Source organism: Phocoena sinus, chromosome 3 (genome assembly GCF_008692025.1).
Source record: "Phocoena sinus isolate mPhoSin1 chromosome 3, mPhoSin1.pri, whole genome shotgun sequence".
Lineage (NCBI taxonomy): Eukaryota > Metazoa > Chordata > Mammalia > Artiodactyla > Phocoenidae > Phocoena > Phocoena sinus.
In genome coordinates, this window is record NC_045765.1 from 129,928,910 (window position 1) to 129,949,954 (window position 21,045).

A 21,045-nucleotide genomic window follows, 5' to 3' on the forward strand; every position below is an offset into this window, starting at 1 on the left:
AACAACCCCAAGAAGTTCATTTCAGGCCAAAGGTAACTACTGCTTGCTGCCCTCACATCTTTTTCTGCTGGGAACTCCACCTAAACCCCAAGGTATAGGAAATCGTATGGGGGCTTGGAAGGGTCCCAGTGCCTGACTGGGGATCTCTAGGATGACCGGGGCGGGGGGGCCGTTCCCATTAGGTCACGGAAGGAAGTCTTACTCAGCAGGGCTAATGTACTTAGGTCTCCAAACTGCCACAGAGCACAAGAGGTCTTCCTGCAACTTCTTCATTCCTCTAGGTTAAGAAACAACTCCGTTCCCTGGAATAGAGCAATGCTTATAGAAGAGTCAACTCAGAGACCTTGTGCCCTTAGCCGTACCTCATCCAGCTCTCCAAAGTACTTCTCTGTAGGTGCTGCACTGGAGGAAATTTCTTCTGGAGCTCAAGCCAGAAGCTCATAGCTCTGGCTCTGCTGTTAATGGCAGTGTGTTGAGTAGGAGAGGTTTGGAGATGGGAAGGTGGGGTCCAGGATCAAGAGATGTAGGCTCCTTGGAGCCCTCTGGGGTCAGTGAACTGACCATTGACAGTGTGTCCTGTACCAGGACATACAAACAGCTGAAGATTTGACCCCCTCCACCCTTTTTTCCTTTGTGGGAGTTGTGTACGACTTGGAAAGCAGATCAAGGACATCCTGGCTCCCAGCTGACTGCCCCACCTGCAGCCTAGAGGCCACCCCCTCCCCAGCCAGCAGGCAGAGGTCCCCAAGTTCACAGAGCTAGCTCCCCTTGCCCTGGGTTTCTGCTGTCTTGTGGACTGCCCTTTCCAGACCTTTTCCTCCATAGGCAGCCCTTTCCAGGGCTCTCTCAAGACTCCAATCCAAGTTTTGGGGGAGTGAAAAAGTGAAAGCATACATCTTAGGGCAGCAGGGACCAGCTGCTGGGTCAAGTCTTCTGAAAACAGAGCTTCCTGGGGAGCGCCTGGAGCATCTCAGAATCCGCCATCTGACGTCCTGCCAATGTTTCTAACTGTCTTTTAAAAAATGATAACAAGAAAATAAGATATTTTCATTTGACAGAAAGGGGGAGAGAGAGAGAGGAAGAGAAAAAGAGGGAAAGAAATTAACTATTAAGGTTCTCTGTGGCCAGGGATGTTAGGGGATAAGTTTTCGGAACTCCCTGAAAGCTTTGTATTGTATTTACCCAGCCACCCTGCCAAGGGGAGGATGAGAAGTCTTTGCGCCTGATGCGCGATTCAAAGCCTTGTGTGCTTAATAGGGTGACACAAATGTCTGTGTTTCTTTTCGCTTTTGACCAAAAGCTGTAGGGAGGGGCCACCCCAGGGGACAGTAGGGGAGGGCCTTGCCAATCGGTTCAGTCTCCCACCAGACCGGTTCCCAGCCCAAGGCCGGGCCGGAAGGGCCGTGGGCTGCGGCCGAGCTGCGGAGGGGCCGAGGAGGTGTGGGAGCGGGTACGGGGACTCCCGGCCCTGGCCCGCCCGGCTCGGAGAGATACGAGCCCGGTCTTTGCTAGCGTGGCCTCTGCCTCAGTCACTCCGTGTGAGCCTTTTGCCGAATGAATATGTGTGTGTGTGTGTGTGTGTGTGTGTGTGTGTGTGTGTGTTTTGCGGGGGTGGGAGGAGCGGGGGGCGGTGTCCAGCGATTCCCTCCCTCCCTCTCCCTCCTTCTTTCCATCCCCCTCCCCCCTCCCCTGCTCTCTTGCCCTTCTCGTCTGGGGAACGGCGCTCAGCCGAGGTCAGCTGGCTGCCTTTGTGGCCGCTTCCCAGGAAGGAAGAAGCGTTGTCTGCAGATCAGTGTATCAGCCGGCTTTCCTGTGCCGGAGCGCCTCCGTTTTCCGGGGACGGCTGCCACCCCCGTGATTCCCAGCTGGGGCTGCCGGGGGTGCGTGAGAAGCCGGATAAATAGGCCATTGTGAGGCCGCTCAGAATCCAGGTTCCTTATCAAATTATCCACCAGCGAGAAGGGCATTCCGCCCCTACTGCCTGTCATCTCAGCGTCTGTTTTCTCTGTCTGCAGTTACAGCCGTTTCAGTTGATGCTGGTGGTGGTTTGGGGCTTCCCTCCCGCACGGCCCCCCGTTTTGAAGGGACTGTCTAGAAAGCGACTTGCTCGTGCATACTGCCTGAGGCCGGGACTCCGGGGGCATGCCTCCTAAGCGCGTTTTCCCTGGGGGTTTGGTTTGCAACCTTGGATTTAGCTTCTTTGGCTTCAGTATGTGCTGTTTCTACTTCCTCTCTCACCGCACAGGCACATCGTTCAACACCAACTGCAAGTCCTAGGGAGACGGTGTCTGTATGTAGGGCCTTAGACCCAGTGAGGCTTTTCTTCTTGTTGGTTTGGGGTTTTGTGGATTTTATTTATTTATTTTTAGATAGCCTTGAACTGCTTCATGGACACTGAGGATTTAGGAGAAAAAACACTAGTGGAAACTAGTTATCTGATGGAGGCTGTGAGGAAGTGTGATAGTCTGAAGAGGGCTAATGCTGAGGTGTTGATGGTGTCCGTTTTCTGTTTCAATGCTGCAGCAGCCGGCCTGACTGCAGAGGGGTTGGAGATCCCTAGTGCTTGACTTATTAGGTAGTCATTAGCCACCAGAGCTGGTTTTAGGGCCTATGACCTGTGTGGCTGCACAGGGTCCCTTGCTCAGAGGGGGACCTATGCTTGGTTTAATGTTCTGCTGTCATCATCTTGAAAAGCTTAATAAGTCCTATAAGTAGGAGATCAATTTCATTTATTTGAATAAGCTTGAATAATGGTTTGAGTAAGTTCCCATTTGAGATAAAATGCTGAAGGTGATTCTCTTAGTTTTCAAAGTACCTACTGCCACTGTTCTGTTGGATTAGAGAACTGGGCCCCCTGACATCGTGGCATCTGCAGGGATCTGTGCCTGCCCACCGCAGGAACAAGAAAATGCATCCAGGCAAGACTTGCTTCAATCTGCCTGCTCGCAGTTCTTACTTTAGGAAGCTTAGAAGGTACACTCCTCAAAAACCTAGTGATTTCCATAATCAGATGCTCATTTGAGCAGTTATCACTTCTCTTTCCTTTCATCCATTCTGAAATGCCTGGCTTCCACATCTGGAAGTCAGAGCAGCATTGAAAATGGACTTGTCCTATCAAAAATCTCCCACAGTTTTGGAGACTGTGTTTAACACTTTCAGCACCTAAAGGACTCTTGGGAAAATACTCCGAATCTGGGACGTGGCCCCCCCTGAGAGATGGGGGTGGGGGGGAGGGATTCATAATAAAGAAACAAAATGCTATTTTTCTAGAAATAATTTGTGTAGGAAACGACTGTCTTGGCTTAATGAGACAAATATTCCCTTCCAGAGTATATTCATTCATTTGCTTACCCTTTCTCATTAATTTATGACTTCACTTTTCATTCACTAAACAAAGATTCTACAGGACTTGTACCAGAAATCCTATTGTGATTCAACAATGAAAGAGAAGGGGGTTCAGAATAGTGAGACCATACACAAGTAAACAGAGTACAATGACGTGTTACAGGTGCTATGATAGCACTATTTATCAGGATAACTTAGGGCCACAAAGGGGTTACTAGAATCAGTTCCATTGCTCACCATTCATGAATATGGTATTTTTCTTCACGAACCTTAATATTATTACTATTGTTAATAGACAACAACATAAAGTAATTGACATGTGCTAAGCATTGTACAGGCATTTTCTCAGTTGTCTCAAAATATGATGAATTAGTTCATTCAGAAACCCCATTGTATAGAAGAACTAAGGCTGGGACATGATGTAAATCGCTCAAGGCCACATGGGGAATTGATACAGCTAATCTCCTCCAAAGTATACCTTTTCAAGGGAGGCTACCCCGCCTCTAACAACAGAGCTGCAGCACCATGTGTCATCATGGTTTGTACAGAGTATCAGAAAAATGTCATCTACTATTTCACACGATCACCTTCCTTTTCATAAAATACACTGGGACTAGCACCTCCGAAAGGGAGCGCTTTGTTCTCTCCTTACCAGTAAGATCATGCTTTTTTGCTTCAACAACTTATGAGTGCCAGTGATACAAATGGCTCCCACGAGATGAGACTAAATTCCTAAAATGTGGGCTGGATGCAGAGCAGTTTGCCATTCCTTTAGGAGGGGATTTTGTGGGCATTCAGATACCTTCAGGGAACGGGTGAATTCCACCCCCATGGAAGATTGTATCTCCATGTCTATACCTTAGTGGTCAGTTTTAGACTTTTCATGTCAGAAGTAGAGGAAGCCAGCCTTTTGAGGCTCATTTCCAGAAACCCCTTTAGGCTGGTTGGCACTAGTGGCTCCTAAAGACTGCTTGGGTTTGAGACTTTGGAGAATCTTTCTGGCCTTACACACAGCACTGCAGTAAGGAGAGGGTGGCAGTTTAGAGCCGGGATGGGGCTGAGGGCAGGGCAAAGCTGAAGAAGTGGCCGGGGTAAGGTCACGGAGAGTCACAGTGAGTGCTAGAAATAGAATTCAGGTCTAGCACTTTCCCCTCTGCGGGAGACTGGTCCTTGTAACCTGAAACAGGGTTAGCTTGGGGCGAAGCAAAGCAAAATTGACATCTTAAGGGAGATTTTTTTTTTTTTTTTTTCCTTTCTTTTCTGCTGGAATCTAAAGACAGACTCCTTGGCTGGATGATAAATGTTTTCACTGAGGAGAGGCCCTGTGTAGCTAAATTCAGTTCTGCCCACCCTGAGATAGTCCCTTGCTCTGACCTTGACCTGAATGTTTAACAAAGCTGTGAAATGCAAAGCAAGACTAGAAAAGACCAGCAGAGAAAGAAAAGAATCATTCATTGCAACACTGTGAAGAGCTCAGGTATCTGATTACCAGGCTCTCCATTGTTGCTTGGGCCCCAGCACATGGTTGGACTTTTTAAAAAGAGTGTTATTATTATCTGAGTAGAAAACATAAACGATCATTCCAGTGGAATCTGATAACGTTTTTTATCCTACGTGGCTGGTGACTCTTAACCTCTAGCTGTTAAGTGGAAAGTGTCAGATTTGGAGAGATCAGAAACAAGGTAAGTTGTATAAATAAAACCCCTACATGTATAAAAACAGTTGTTTTGGAAACAATATGGTAACTTTCTGCTACCTGTCTTGGAATGGCTAGGTAACCAGGGAAACCGTGTAGTGGGTGTCTTTGTTCTTTAATTCATTCTTTGTCAGGCAGTGAATAGCTGTGGGTCTCTGTGCTATGGACCAAAAAGACACAAGCTCATCATCTGTCCTCAGTGAGCTTATGATGCCCAGGGAAGATCAAAAAGGAAAAGTACATGAACATGAGACTCAGACATATTGGAGGCTGCATGAGGGACTGATGGGGCTGGGAGCATAAGCAACTCTCTCCCTGAGCTTCTTTGCTTTGGGGGAAAAGAGTCAGCAAGGGTGAGGTTTGTGTTCAGTATTGGGGGGTTCTTGGGTGTGAGGGAGGGCTAAAGAGGTCAAGCCAGTGACTATTCTCCACTCCTGCTGTGTGGGGTGGGGATGCGTCCTACAGGGAGAGGGCTCTCCAGCTTCCAGGAAATATGGAGGGGAGCCCTGCTCTGTGGTTCTGCCTGGATCACACATCAGGAGAGGTCACAGCCTGGGACGCATTTCCTAGGTGATGGCCCCCAGGGTGTGGATCTCGGCATTGTCCATGGGACCAGGTAGCAGCAGCAGGGGCAGTGGTGAGAGGCTCCAGAAGAGACCCCTTGATGGAGATCTAGAACAGGAGAAGAGCAGGACAGCACGCCCATGTGGGATGCTGTTTATTGACTCACCACTGGATGAGACTTGAAAGTGAGCTGAAACGGGGGTGCCTATTAATTGCGATTATTGTAGTGAGGGTGATTGCACTGTATCTGCAGGCTGGTGAGGCCCAGTGAAGAATTATATATGGAAGACTCTAATTCAAGGCAATGCCAGAGAAACCAGGGTGGGCTTTGCGGGAACTAGATGACTGAAGTTCCCTTTGAATTCAGAGTTTATGATTTTATGAAACAAGAACTATGGAAAATCAGGGAAGAATTTATTCAAGGCGTGTATCAGATATCAATTTGATTATGCACCTCTCCACGGCCTCTCCCATTTTTGCAGACCCTCTCAGGCTCGCCTGACTGGTTCCAGAGTTATATATTTTACCACAATTAAAACAAACAACCAGAAGAATAGGTAATATTCCTCAATAATGATCAGTATACTGAAAATTGATCTAAAACCAAAATAACATTACTACTGTCACAGTACTCTTAAAAAATGTTCGGGGCTTCCCTGGTGGCGCAGTGGTTGGGAGTCCGCCTGCCGATGCGGGGGACGCGGGTTCGTGCCCTGGTCCGGGGGGATCCCACATGCCGCGGAGCAGCTGGGCCCGTGACGCATGGCCGCTGGGCCTGCGCGTCCGGAGCCTGTGCTCCGCAGCGGGAGAGGCCGCAACGGTGAGAGGCCCGCGTACCACAAAAAAAAAAAAAAAAAAAAAAAAAATGTTCGTAGTCTTTCTTTATGTGGGGAATTGTGAACACAGATTTTATTTTCTTGAATGTTAACTTATTACTCTGAGGTTACAAAAAGAGTTCTTGTATTAGTAGCACAATGTCAATGTAGTTAACACACTGAACTGTACAATTAAGAATGGCTAAGATGGTAAATTTTAATGTTTTGTTTATTTTACTACAATTTAAAAAGAAAGGGGGAAAAAAAAAGGGCCTTTGCAAGCTTGGAAGTTTTTCAGCTAAGAAAAAGACACCTAAATGTACCCAAGTACTCGATTACTCTGTACATTTTAGGAAGCCAAGTGTACTTCTTTGTCCCTGCCCTTTATTACATGATGAAGTGCATTTGCAGTTTCCATATCTTTCATGGAGAGTTAGAAAGGTGCTTTGTTACCCTTCACCACTGTGATGGAGGGTGTTGGTGCTGACATGCAAGGTCCCCTCTTCTTCTTGGGTTTCCGATTTGATGGCACTTCTCAATCCTGTGCACCAGATGGTCCTCGAGACTGGTTCTCAATGGAGTGAACATGCCTCACTTAGGAGTGTGGCACCTTTTGCATGCACTCTCTTTGTTCCTCTGCTGACCAAATTAAGATGTTTTTAAAGACTGAGAAGAAGGTGGACTATAAGAAGGAATGAGCCTGGATCCCCAAGTGACTGTGTGGAACAGAGTTTTACTGCAGCCTTGCATGGGACTGCGATAGGAATAAGAATAAACTTATATTGCGTTAAGCCACTGGAATTTTACTCTTGTTAAGCAGTTAGCCTTCTCTGACTAACACAACCATAAAAGGTATCACAGACACAGGATGTATATTGATGGACCTGTAGGCTAAGGAAAGGTCAGGTAGGCAAGGGAAATGGAAATTACCTGTTTAATGATTCCCAGGTGTTAAGTGTTGCGCATTAATCATGTGGCAGATATGTTTAAATAAACACAGACAGGCACTTCCTGTTCAACAAATATCTCAAGGGAAGGGGGTTTTGCTGAGACTTGGACCAGAATGTTAACGCCTCCCTTTGGGCCTAGCACAGCAGTTGTGACAGAAATCAAAGAAAAAGATTTCCCAGGGAAAAATGAAAATGCAACTCAAGGAGAGACAGTCAGGAGCCCTCAGTACAAGAGTTCCTTTCAGAGTTCCTGCTCTCCCAAATCTTGGGGATTTAAGATGTTTTTCTACAATGAAGATTAATGCTGGGCTTCCCTGGTGGCGCAGTGGTTGAGAGTCCGCCTGCCGATGCAGTGGACACGGGTTCATGCCCCGGTCCGGGAGGATCCCACATGCCACGGAGCGGCTGGGCCTGTGAGCCATGGACGCTGAGCCTGCGCGTCCGGAGCCTGTGCTCCGCAACGGGAGGGGCCACAACAGTGAGAGGCCCGCGTACCGCAAAAAAAAAAAAAAAAAAAAATTAATGCTGACACCAGACAAAGGAAGTTAAGGTCCCCTCACTCTCAGGAGTTCTCCAAGCAGTATCTATCCAGTCCTGCCTCTGGTCCCATCCCAGCCTTTGTTCTAAGTTGTTCTCATGGACAGTTTGTTGGAGACTGGATTCCTGCTTGTTGACCCCAGCTCTGCAGCCCAGGACAAGCCGTCTGCCCTGCCCTGACTTGGAGGGAAGCCCTCACTCTTGGCCCTAGTACAGTCCATGGTATACTTTGGTCAATGGTACTCTCCACCAGATGGTGCTTCCCAGTGTGGAATGACCACTCAACCTCATACATAGTTCTTAGAGGTTAGTAGGGTACATTTGTAGGACCCTTCAATGAGTTCACACTCACTTAAAATAAATCTTTATCATGCCCTTCAAGGCTCTGCATGATCTGGGCTCTGCCCTTCTCACTCTAACATCTTGGACTGCCTTCCTCCCACTTACTCACCATAGCTACCCTGATTTTTCAGTTCCTCAACAATGCAAGCTCTTTCGCAGGGCCTTCCAACATGCTCTTTCCTGTGCCTGAAAATACTCTCCTCCCAGTTTTTGCTGTCCTAGTTCTTTTTTCCCTAGGTCTAAGCCTAGAAGCCACCTCCACAGAGAAGCCTTCTCTGACCAACCTCCTAAGAGGGTCATCTCTTGCCCCTTCCTCAAACCCTCTCAGCTCAACTCCTAACTCCAGTCATTGTGACAGCAAGAGCCTTGTCCAGGTGTCACCTGCCAGGACCTTATCTCGGCTGTTCCTGGCTTCCTTTGGTCACTGCTTGAGGGTTTCTCCAATGCTGCAGTGGGAACTTCACATGTACAGCCTGGGAATGGGAGGGAATTGATGACACATTACCCGTGGGAGCTGGTAGGCCAATGCTCCTCTCTTTAGTCCCTCGGATGGACTGTTTTGAGGTGCATGCTATATGGTTCCTCAGTGCCCCGACAGGATCACTACCATGGACCACAGCAGTGACCAACTTGAGACTATACCCTAGTTTCAGCTTTTCCTCTTTCTTACTTTTCCTTTCCCCAGTCCTCACTCCTCTTCCCTAGGGTTGCTTCCCCAAATAAACTACCTACATGCAATATTTTGCCAAACTTCCCTCGGAGAACCTAGGTGAAGAGAGTCCTCTCCCTTATTTAATATCTTAGGATCTTCATTTCTCTCATAGCACTTATCACAGCTTACATTACTTTTATTTATTTCTGTGGTTATTTTTTGCTCTATGCAACTCATCCATACAATTAGTTTGTAGACTCCAGAGGGCAGGAACCTAGTCATTTTCAACTGTCTGTATCCTCAGCTCCCAGTGTGAAGTAAATATATATTAAATGAATGAACACATCTCGAAAATGTTGTATTTTATTTTAGGAATGACACTTGTATTCTAGACATTGAGAGGCAATATGACATACTGGTTAAGAGCATATGAATCTAGAGTCACACTTTCTTGGCTTAATTCCTGACTCTGCCACTTAAGTAGCTTGGTGGCCTTGAGCCTATCACCAAACCATGCTTGACATCAGTTTCCCCACTTGTAAAATGGGATTAGTAATAGTACCAAGTGCATGGAATTGTTATGATGCTTAAATAAGCACCCAGGACACTGCCTAACACATAATAACTACCCAATATACTTTATTTATTTCTTTACTCTTCCCCCTTTTATAGTCATTTAATGAAATTCAGACTTGCACAGATGTAATATCCATTTTAGATCTCCATGTTTATCAATCCTTTAGCTACATTTTTCAGGTATGCCTGGGTTGAGTAATATCAACCTACTGACCCATAGCCAAGGATCAGAGAATTTAGGGCTGTGGTACATTAGACATTTCACATGTCTTTGGTTCCCCCTAAAGTGCTTTGAGAACATATATAGATTAACCAAAACTAGACAAAGACCAATACTAACATACCACATGTTAATTTCCTCCATTTCTTGTCTTTTGCGGTGTTTACTTCAGTGTGGTTGCATTTTAAAGTTATCAGCTAGAACTAACACCTAATGGTAATCATGATCACAAGCTCCTAAATGTTTTTTGGAATTAATAATCTGTTTAAGCAATGATCACATGTCATATTAAGAAATGCTGCTAGGGTGAGGGTTGGGAATAGATGGCTTTATTGATTTGAACACAAACCGAGGACTGCTTACAATCCTGCCCTGTCCCCTCCCAGCTCATCAGGAGTAAGACCCTTTTTTCCAGGTAGAAGGAACTCATGCCCCATCAATATTGGCTTTTTCTGGGTCACTCTGATAAGAGAATTTGTGCCTATCTAGGGACTGGAGAGTGTTAGGGTCTTGGTTCCAGCAAGCTGCTTTCCTATAGAGTCACTCCAGAGGAAGAGCAAAACCCACACAGCACTCTTCTGCTTGGGTCACAAGCCCCCCGTTCAAGTGACTTCAAGGAACACTTCCTGAATTCATTTAACTCTTGGGAGAAAGAAGACGTAGACAGTGGGTTCTAGTGCTGATAGTTTCAAGCCAAGACAAAGAGGCTGTGTGTTGGCCCACGGGAGGCAGAGATGCGGATGCCTGGATGTTGTCCTGGGCTGTGGAAGGCAGGCAGTGCTGCATTCTCCTGTCGTTGCTGCTTCAGCTTCCCCACTTGCGGAGGGGAGCATGCCCCCTTTTCCTGACTTCCCTCTTAACCGCTCCCTTCTGATGAATCCCTGCCCACATTGGGGCAGGCAGGTGGCCAGGCCCTGTGGGTCAGAGTTGGGTAAGGCAGGTGGCAGGGTGGCATGACTCTAGGAAATAAGGGGGTGGTGCACAGTGAGAGAGTAGAGGTCTCAGGAGTCTCCCTCTAACGCAGGGTTGCAGTGTACCATCATAAGGTAAGAATACTGAGGGAGGGAGACCACTGAGTGCTGTTGAGCGTAAAAGACAGGAGCAATGGGCCCTGATTCTCCCCCTGACTAGCTCTGTGATCTCCTCTTTGACTCTGTTTCCTGGAGATTGGACAAGTGCTTTTTATTTTATTTTATTTTATTTTAATTAATTTATTTTTGGCTGCGTTGGGTCTTTGTTGCTGTGCACAGACTTTCTCTAGTTGCGGCGAGTGGGCGCTACTCTTTGTTGCACCGTGTGGGCTTCTGATTGTGGTGGCTTCTCTTGTTGTGGAGCACGGGCTCTAGGCGCGTGGGCTAGTGTGGCACGCAGGCTCAGTAGTTGTGGCTTGCAGGCTCTAGAGCGCAGACTCAGTAGTTGTGGCACACGGGTTTAGTTGCTTCATGGCATGTGGGATCTTCCCGGACCAGGGCTCAAACCGGTGTCCCCTGCTTTGGCAGGCGGATTCTTAACCACTGCGCCACCAGGGAAGTCCCTGGACAAGTGCTTTTTAAACTTGAGTATTTGCTGATACTTTGTGAGCTGATTTTGAGCCCTTTGCTTTGTATGGTCTGGTTCTGCCCACATCTCACTGTCATATGTTCAGTGACCCTACAGAAGTCAGCAGGGAAGCTCATGTGTGGCTTTTGCAATAAGAATATGATTTTAGATGCTATTATTTTTGAAGCACATTAAACTAATATTTTGTCTGTTATTTTTCAGTTGTTGTTTTAGCCTAGAATAGGCTGTAGAGTTGCACTTAGCCTAGGACATGGCCTATGGATGAGCTTCATAAAAATGATAAGATCTCCTGAAATGACACATAGGTGTACATATACATTTATATGTGTGCATATATGTATACATATATATATGTGTGTATGTGTGTGTTTGTGTAATATTGGATTTAAATAACATACCACTTTTTCAAAAGTTCCTTCATGTTTTTCTGTGTGACTTCATTACAATTTTGTTCTGTTCTGCTTATATCCATTACTTTCTTGCCTCATTGCCAACCCTGTCCATATTGCTGCTCAAAGCAGAATTTTAAGAACACCTCAAGGTGTTTCTAAATTGAAGCCAGTAAACAGCTTTAGCTGACACCTCCAGCGTGGCATGGTGATACAAGCCAACACAAACAGGGAGTGGGAAGTTTGCTGACAGCTCTGGGCACAGAAACCTCAGGACTGGTTTGGTGAGGCAGCCTCGAAATCAAGCGGTAACTTGTGGGGGAGCCGAAGAGGACTTAATCATGTTGTCTCTTGTACCAGCTCCCTGCACAAGGAAAGGAAATTCTAGAAGAGGCTGAGTCCTCTTTTAGTCAAAGCAGGAGAAGAAACATCCATGACCAACCCAACTGGGGCAGGAATGCAGGTACATGGATGCTAACTCAGCACCTCCTGTGTAAGGTCTCAGGCAGGGCTGGGTCGACATATCTTCTTTTGTGTTTGGTGTCTGGGAGCCATAACTAAAACTCCAGCATTATCCTGTGTATTAGTTAGGATACAGATTGGGTCATTCTAATGACAAGATTCCCAAACACAGTGGCTTAAATAAGAAAAGAGTATTTCTTTCTTACGTATAGGCTCAGGTATCCTGTCCAGAGTCAGCTGGTACCTTGTTCTGTTGGGGACCCTGCTCATAAAGTGCCTCGCTCCCCTAAATGTTCTTCATTTATCCTGTTTAAAAATGAAGCTGTTCCACAGCTATACGGTAAGCCTTAAAAATCTAAGAAAGTTTGTGGAAAAATAAAGGAAATAGAGACCATCAAGCATGCATTGCAGAGAGTGTTGGCAATATGGTACAGAGATTACATGGAGCCTTATCACATTGCTTATCATTTTTCCTCTGCCGCTTCCTAGCCTGTGAGCTTGGGCAAGTTCCTTAACTTCTCTGTACCTAATTTATAAAAAGATGATAATAGTACCTACCTTGAGGTTTGTTGTAGGTTTGCATATATTAATGATTTCATACATGCAAAGTGCTTAGAACAGTGCCTAGACCATAGTTAGAGCCCAAGAGTGGATACTGTTGATGCCCTACCTTTATCCATTGATACTCACTGTTTTGTAAACTTCAGTAGTACTGCAAGAATTTGTGACTCTGCCTCCAGGCTCCCTCTGGCCTCTGAGGGTGTGTTCTGCTACATGCAGGGCAGATCCTAAGTGCTGAGAATTTAAAAGATATCAAGTCATTCTCAACCAGGAGGCTGAGCTCCCTTCAACAGCTTCCTTGTCTTTTGAGTGAGACAATTCTGAGATGTGTTCTATATCATTCCACAGAGGTCCCCAGGGTGACTGAGCCCTGGTTGCCTACACTAGAAACCTGCTCATTGGCATATTCTGTATTGCTTCCTTGCTTTCCACGGTTCATTTCCCCATCCTCCTGGTCTTCCTGGCATTACCACCCAAATTAACTACTCACATTCAGGGTCAGCCTCTGGGATATGCCAGCTAAGACACGCTCCCCTTACTATACACTTTTGTCCAACCATGATGATCTTAGGATGCACTCTGGTCCCGGCAGCCCTAGCTCTTCCCTTTTCATGCACCTCTACCTTCTGGTGTTCCTTTTCTCACTTTAACAATAACATCCGCACCAGGGTGAGACAAATGCAGATTCCATACTCCTCAAACCCACCCCCTGCACTGATGTACATACTGAGTCCCATGAAAACCAGGCCACAAAGGAAATGGAATATTTTGGCAAGTAATATTCAATGTCTTTGGGGCTTGCTCTCCTGCCTAACTTCCTGCAGGTTTCTTTTGATTTCTCTTGGGGACTGCACATATGGCATATTACTTAGATTTGTGCCTGGGTTATGACTGCATTAAATCTGAGACATGGGGGAGGACTCAGGTACACAGCTCTACATCCTGTTGTGATGGATAAGCACTCTTTCCATTTCCTCCCCAGGGCAGGGAGAGGATGGAAGTGTTTTTCATGAAGACAGGAAATATCTTCACTACTATATTGTGAGCTAGATGGAATTATCCTAAAAGAGCAGGTCCATAGGGGTGAGGAGAAATTTATGTGGGCTGGATTGTTAACGAAATGATTAAACAATAGTGCTCTCTGTGGCCACACCCGACTATTTTACACAACGGAAAAAAACAACCTGGCAAAATAAAATCAATGCTGCCTTCTTTAAAATGTGCTATCATTTCACTGTTACAGGTGTGCAAGACCCAGTGCCAAGAAACCCAAAGATAATACAGGTAGTCCTCATTTTGTAGGATTCCAATATGCGTGAATTTCAGTCACCACAGTTTAGTTAGTTTAGTTAAATAAAACCAGTCCCCTCCAGCAACATGGTTTAGATTTCAGTCACCCTGGTATATGAACCGTGAGTACTTGCATGAAGTACAAACGCTACTAGCTCATCAGTGCACATATTTAGGAAGCTCATCACTTCTGAAATATGTGCCTCAACATCACAACCATTGCCACTTCTTTCAAAGTCTGTTGGTGATTGGTCTCTGTGCGTCTGTTATTCAGTTTATACACAAACAGCAAAGTGTGCAGTTGGGTTGCCTCTTAGTCTTGCAGTGATAACCTATGTGACATTTTACACAAATGGATAATCAATGGAATGAATTGTCAACAAAAATGAAAGCGAAGAAAGAAACAAAAAGTGATAATTCAGGAAGTAAAATTCAAATTGGATGTAAATTGAGTTTAGAAAATATAGCTGAGCATGGGCATGTTGACACTGGAGCCATTCTAGAGACTCAAGGTAAGCGGCCAAAGGAATTTAGGAATTTATTTCTGTAAATGTGGAAAATGACAAAAAGATGATGTCTCAGAGGAAATAACACCAGCACCGCCTACCACATACACACATTAAAGGGACTCTCAGGTACTTCATGGTATTAAAAGTGCCAAGGGTAAAATGGTGGAAACATCCAGATTTAGAGAAGAGACTGACAATTTACCAAGGCATAGAAAAGATACTTACTCTGTATTGTAAGTTATATGACAAGAAGGCAAGCACAGTCCTAATCACTCTAGATAACGTTTTTACAAAGAAATAAAACACTTTAATACTAAATAATATGTTAAACTACAGTGTGCTAAATAAATATTTGCTTTATTATTTTTTTCATTATACATTTATAACTGACAGAGAGTTTTTACTATTTTGACAAAAATTTCTAAAGGTCACCGGACAATTGTGATTTTTCCCAGTGATCGTTAAGATCACTTCGTACAGTTTCAGCCTGCGTGGTTAGTTTTACAGCACTGCACCACAGCACAAAGACTGCCTGTGTTTGAGGTTTTACCTTATCTATTAGGATAGTAAGAACATGTGGGCTTTGGAGCCTGGGTGCCTGGTTTCAAGTCCTGACCCCAGCACTGAACTGCTTGCTGTCTGCGGCTGACCAACTAAACCAACTTATCCGAGACTCCGTTTTCATATTTGAAAAACATAGAAACAATAATAATTACCACATAGAGTTCTTGAGGTAGCAGACGTGGAGGCCTCTGGAAATGCACCTGACATTCAGGAAGCATTCAATAAATAGCTCTGTGAGAGTGGAGACCCTGTCTCTTTTCTCCATTGTAATATCCCATCTAGAACAATGCCTGATATAGAATAGTTGCTCAATAAATATTTGGTGTAAAATGTTGAATAGTTGTGTTTAATGTTCAACAAATGTTAGTGACCTGCTTCTCTTCCTCTTCTCTTTTCTTGCTTTCTCAGAGCTGTACACTTTCAGGGAGTTGAGATCATGTGACCAGTTTTTCTGAGAACCCAGGAGGTTCTTCAGTGTCCTTCCCTCGCAGTCAGTGCTGTCTTGTTTGTCCCAGCCCGTTTAATTTAGGTGGCAGGTCACTCAGCAAGGTTAACATTTTTCACATAAATAATGAACTCATACAAATCTATAGGAAACACATTAAGTCTTCAAAGATGGGGAAAGAAAAGAACAATTAATTTGCAAACAAACTTAACAAATATTTAGACAAATTCAGCCTCACTTCACAACCAAGGAAATATAAATCAAAACCTGAGAGATGTTCTCTTTGTGGTCACAGATTTCCAGAGTGATGGAGACAGAGACTAGTGATAGTGAGGTAAGAAGACTGTCTTCTCAACGGCTTTGCTTGTCAGAATTGGTATAATCCTTTTAGAAAGCAATTAGAACACAAGGACCATGGACCTTTAACCCAGTAATTTTACTTCTGGAGACTGATCCTGAGCATTCAATGCGGAGGAAGCTTTTGCGTGAAGGTTTTCATCACAGTGTTATTTTTAAGCGTGAAGATGGAAAACTGCCTATATGTCCAACAATAGGGACTGTTTATGTGGAAGATGGTATATACACTTTTTTTTTTTTTTTTTTGCGGTATGCGGGCCTCTCACTGTTGTGGCCTCTCCCGTTGCGGAGCACAGGCTCCGGACGTGCAGGCTCAGCGGCCATGGCTCATGGGCCTAGCCGCTTCGCGGCATGTGGGATCTTCCGAGACCGGGGCACGAACCCATGTCCCCTGCATCGGCAGGCGGACTCTCAACCACTGCGCCACCAGGGAAGCCCCTATATACACTTTTTATTAGGCAGTAGTATCTGTAAAGAGTTCGTGTATAAAGAGTGTATGTCAAAATGTTTGATTGTGATAGAACATTGTATATAATAAATATTTTAAATTACATATAAAATGCAAACAACTGATATCTAAATGCCTTCCTGGAAGAAAATGTGAATAACTACCATTTATTGTGATTTTACCATTTTCCAGAACCTTTGCGTATTTTATTTCTAATTCTTATAACAATCCTGCTTGTTAGATATTGTTATGCCCATTTTACAGATGAGAAAATGAGGCTCAGCGGGCCAAGTAACTTTTCTGAAGCTCCAGCTACTTTTGTTTTATAGTAAAATCTGTGCCTCCTTGCCAAATCAGACTCCTTTATTTGGTTGAGGTTGTTTTTTCAAGTTATAAACTAATGAATAATTTTCTAAATTTCTGTGTTTTAAAATATTTAGAAGCATAGACTACTTTAATAATGATCATGGTTAACAAGAAAACAATGCAAACTTAATAAGTCGTTTAATCACTCTGAGCCTCAGTAGCTATTGGATAGCTCATTTTATAGGGCTGTATATCAAAATTAAAGTGAGATAGCAGATAACGTGTACAAAACACTTCCAAGTTATTAAAGGAAAGGTGTTAACTGGAAAGGTGTTATTAAAGGAAAGGTGTTAGTTTTAACTGCTCTTTTCCTAACATCTTAAATCGAAAGTTTTATTTACTTCAGTTATTTATGAGTTATCATTTTTACTTTAAATATTACAAGGGTTGAAAACCTGCAATAAAATGAGTGCTTTCTCACTTACAGATTTTAACGTCTATCTCAGTTAAGAAAAGGGGGGGGGGGCGGTAGTCATTGTTTTGCAGAGTTGATATGGAAAACCTAACATACATCCAGCATTCTTTGGGAAAGGAAATAGAAGGCTCCTGTATCAGATGTTTTGGAAAGAAAGTAACTGCGGAATAGGCTGGAAGTTCCAGACAGGAGCTTTCCCAAAGCACTTTTATTGATTCTTGTTGAGTACTCATGGAGTTGAAAATCTGTCTCTATTTTTCATATTCTGAGTCTGACACATTGCTGTCAGTGGTTATCTAGCTGTTTTTCTGAGGATTTGGTGGTGGTGTTTTTGCTGCTTTTGACTGTGTATGTGTGTGTGTGAGAAGAGCATCACCAGATCCTAAGCACTTATGGAGTGTTACCTTCAGGGCTGTTAACTCTGGACTCTCTCCAGGCTGCCAGGATCGTCCTAGATGACTCTTCCTGAAAAAAGGACAAGGTGCGGCTCATCCTCAAGGATGATTCAGATCCCCTATGAACCTCATCAGTTTATCTGGGTTTTGTCCCTGGGCGACCTGGAAGTGCCCGCAAAAATTTAGGAGATGCAACCATCTTGTTGTTTCTGCACCAAAAGAGACTCCTGAACAGCTTCTAGGAAAGCAAGTAGAAATGTTTGGCCGGGGCAGCTGCACCTTGACTTTCCTACAAAGTTCAAAGGGTTATTTGGCCAGTGACTCCCTCCCAAAGCCTGCTTTTGTGCGGCCACAGTTCTAACTGTAGGACTGCCTGCCACCCAGATCCCTTAAAGGAAGGTGCCTTCAGAGCACAGCTCAGCTTGGGGTAACTTTCTAAGAAGAATTGACCTTTTTTTTCTTTAAGAGAGAAAGAAAATTGGCATGGAGTCAGACATCAATATATATACAATTGGTTCCATTTACATGACACACTTTGAGTCCTGCCTTTTACACTGAATAGTAGTTATCTCCCCAGCACAGGTTTCAACTGTGAAGTATGGGTGCTTCAAGCTTGCCTACTGGAAACCGTTCAGGGTCCTTTCTCTCTCAGCTGTAATAACATTCACTGTGATGTAAGTTCCACCAACATCTTTCAGCCCGGGAGGAAGTTTGGTTTGGCTGATTTAAACTTAAAATAGGGAAAGAAAAGCTTGTTTTCTTGTTCTTCTTCTAGACTAGGCTGCAGTTTTAAATTAAGTTGTTATAATCACCTGTACTTATTTATAAGTGGAAAACGCAATCTCACGCATTGACTACAATCTTTGGCAGACTCTGATAAGATCCCAGATGATCTAGGAGATGATTGTAAATTGTTTCCATGCATGCTTATTTATGTTCTTATTGGATGCTTTCTCAATGGATAGCACTCTGTCTTATATGTAGGAATATGGCCAAATGACAGGTTTAAAAACTTGTGTAGGGCTTCCCTGGTGGCGCAGTGGTTGAGAGTTCGCCTTCCGATGCAGGCGACACGGGTTCGTGCCCCGGTCCGGGAAGATCCCACATGCCCGCGGGGCGGCTGGGCCCGTGAGCCATGGCCGCTGAGCCAGTGCGTCCGGAGCCTGTGCTCCGCAACGGGAGAGGCCGCAACAGTGAGAGGCCCGCGTACAGCAAAAAAAAAAAAAAAAAAAAACTTGTGTAAAGAAGACAACTTCTGGAGAAACTAGAAAAACAATATCCAACAATAAAAAAAAATGGCTGTGTTCAAGGATGGCAAAAGCTTGTGAACCTTTTCTTTCAGGATCAGATAGCCTAATTTTAGGTTTGTGAGCCATTTGGTCTCTATCACAACCACTTAACTTTGCTGTTGTGATGCTAAAAAGCACAGATAATGGTCTGTGGGTGAGGCTGTGATCCAATAAAACTTTATTTACAAAACCAGGCAGCTATTTACGGGGGACAGTTTGCCAATTTCTGAATTATGGTATAATCCATTTGATGCATGCATTTGGTATGTTGCTTTCAGCTGAAAGTAAGGGAAAACCCAACTAAAGACAGCTTAAGAATCATGTTAATTCACATAAGATTATCTCATGTAAGAAGTCTCATTATAGGGAAGTCCCAGGGCTAGTTAATTAAAGTAGTTTGATGATGTCATCCAAGGCCCAAGTTTGTTCCGTCTTTCATCTTTCTGCTCTCCCATCCTTGGCTCATTGGCTTGTCCTCAGGCTGACATGGCTTCCACAGTTCTAATGTTACATGTAGGTGCAACAACATCTGGCAGAAGAAATAAGACTTTTCCCACATGTATTTCTTTTTAAGAGCAAGATAGTCTTTCCAAGAAGACCCTACCATTCCATAGACCATGTCTTATCGACCAGAATTGGACAGAACATTTCAAGAAGGGTTTGAACAGTATTTGCCTACAGCTTCTATGACACCAAACATGGTGACATAAAACAGTGGAAAATTATTCTGTCACAGTAGTTCTGGAGGCCAGAAGTCCAAAAGCAGAATCACTGGGTCAAAATCAAGGCGTCAGTAGGGCCGTGCTCCCTCTGGAGGTTCTAGGGGAAAATTCATTCCTTGCCTCTTCCACCTTCTGATGGCTGCTAGCATTCCTTGGCTTGTGGCCACGGAATGCTCAAATCTCTCTTTGTCCCATTTTTATATCACCTTCTCTGTGTGTCTGTGTGAAATCTCCCTTTGCCTCTCTCTTTCTCTCTCTCTCTTTTGTTTAAAATATGGAATGCTTCACAAATTTGCATGTCACTCTTCTGCAGGGACCATGCTAATCTCTCTTTATTGTTCCCATTTTAGTACATGTGCTGTGGAAGCAAGCAATGCCTCTCTCTTATAAGGACACTTGTGATGGCATTTAGGGCTCACCCAGATAATTCAGTGTACTTCACTTATCTTAAGATGCTTAACTTAATCACACGTGGAAAGAGCCATCTTCCAAATAATGTAACATTTACAGGTCTGGGTATTAGGATCTCATAACTTTGGGGACCATTATTCAACCTGCTGCTGTCATAGAGAACTTTGATTGTCAAAGTAAAAAACTTTTGACTTTTTTTAAAGTAATAGACAGCCATTAAATCAACTACCAGCAAGAGGGAACTACCAGGATTTTTTTATATTAATTAAGATTTACTTAAGTCAAATAAGGGAGGTGTCGGCCTAAAAACATTGAAATTCAGCGGGCATGGAAAAATCTGGAATATGACTGTTAGATAGGCAAACATCAGTATCTGCTATGGCATACTTGTATGCAACTATTGTGTTTAGCAAGAGCTCACAATGACTTAAGAAAATAATTTTTATAAAGTAATAGGAAAAATTTTATCTATAGTATGGTCACAACACAGAGAGTGAAATACTCTTGTGCATAAAAAAAATGGAGACAATACACTAAAAAAGTTACTAGTGGTTTTCTGGAGGTGCTGGGAATTTAGGTTATTGCCTTTCTTTCTCTCCTTTTTTGTATTTTCCAAAATGTTTATGAAAAGTATATATGTTCCTTAAATTAAAATAATAAATCAAGAGCATTATATTGTTAGATGATAATACTATTTTTTTTACATCTTTATTGGAGTATAATTGCTTTACAATGGCGTGTTAGTTTCTCCTTTATAACAAAGTGAATCAGTTATACATATACATATGTTCCCATATCTCTTCCCTCTTCGTCTCCCTCCCTCCCACCCTCCCTATCCCACCCTTCCAGGCAATCACAAAGCACCGAGCTGATCTCCCTGTGCTATGCGGCTGCTTCCCACAAGCTATCTGCCTTACGTTTGGTAGTGTATATATGTCCATGCCTCTCTCTCGCTTTGTCACAGCTTAACTTACCCTTCCCTCTCCCCATATCGTCAAGTCCGTTCTCTAGTAGGTCTGTGTCTTTATTCCTGTCTTACCCCTAGGTTCTTCATGTCATTTTTTCCCTTAAATTCCATATATATGTGTTAGCATACGGTATTTGTCTTTCTCTTTCTGACTTACTTCACTCTGTATGACAGACTCTGGGTCTATCCACCTCATTA

At 44.0% G+C, this 21,045-nt stretch overlaps 1 protein-coding gene and 1 non-coding gene across 2 annotated transcripts in view; one reads left to right on the forward strand and one right to left on the reverse strand.

Moving 5' to 3' along the window:
• ANKRD55 (ankyrin repeat domain 55) overlaps nt 1–21,045 on the forward strand; it is a 457,064-nt gene that overhangs the window by 103,310 nt on the left and 332,709 nt on the right. The window lies entirely within an intron of this gene.
• LOC116752383 lies at nt 19,738–19,839 on the reverse strand. Its single transcript, XR_004349466.1, has one exon. It is a non-coding gene; the product is annotated as a U6 spliceosomal RNA (small nuclear RNA).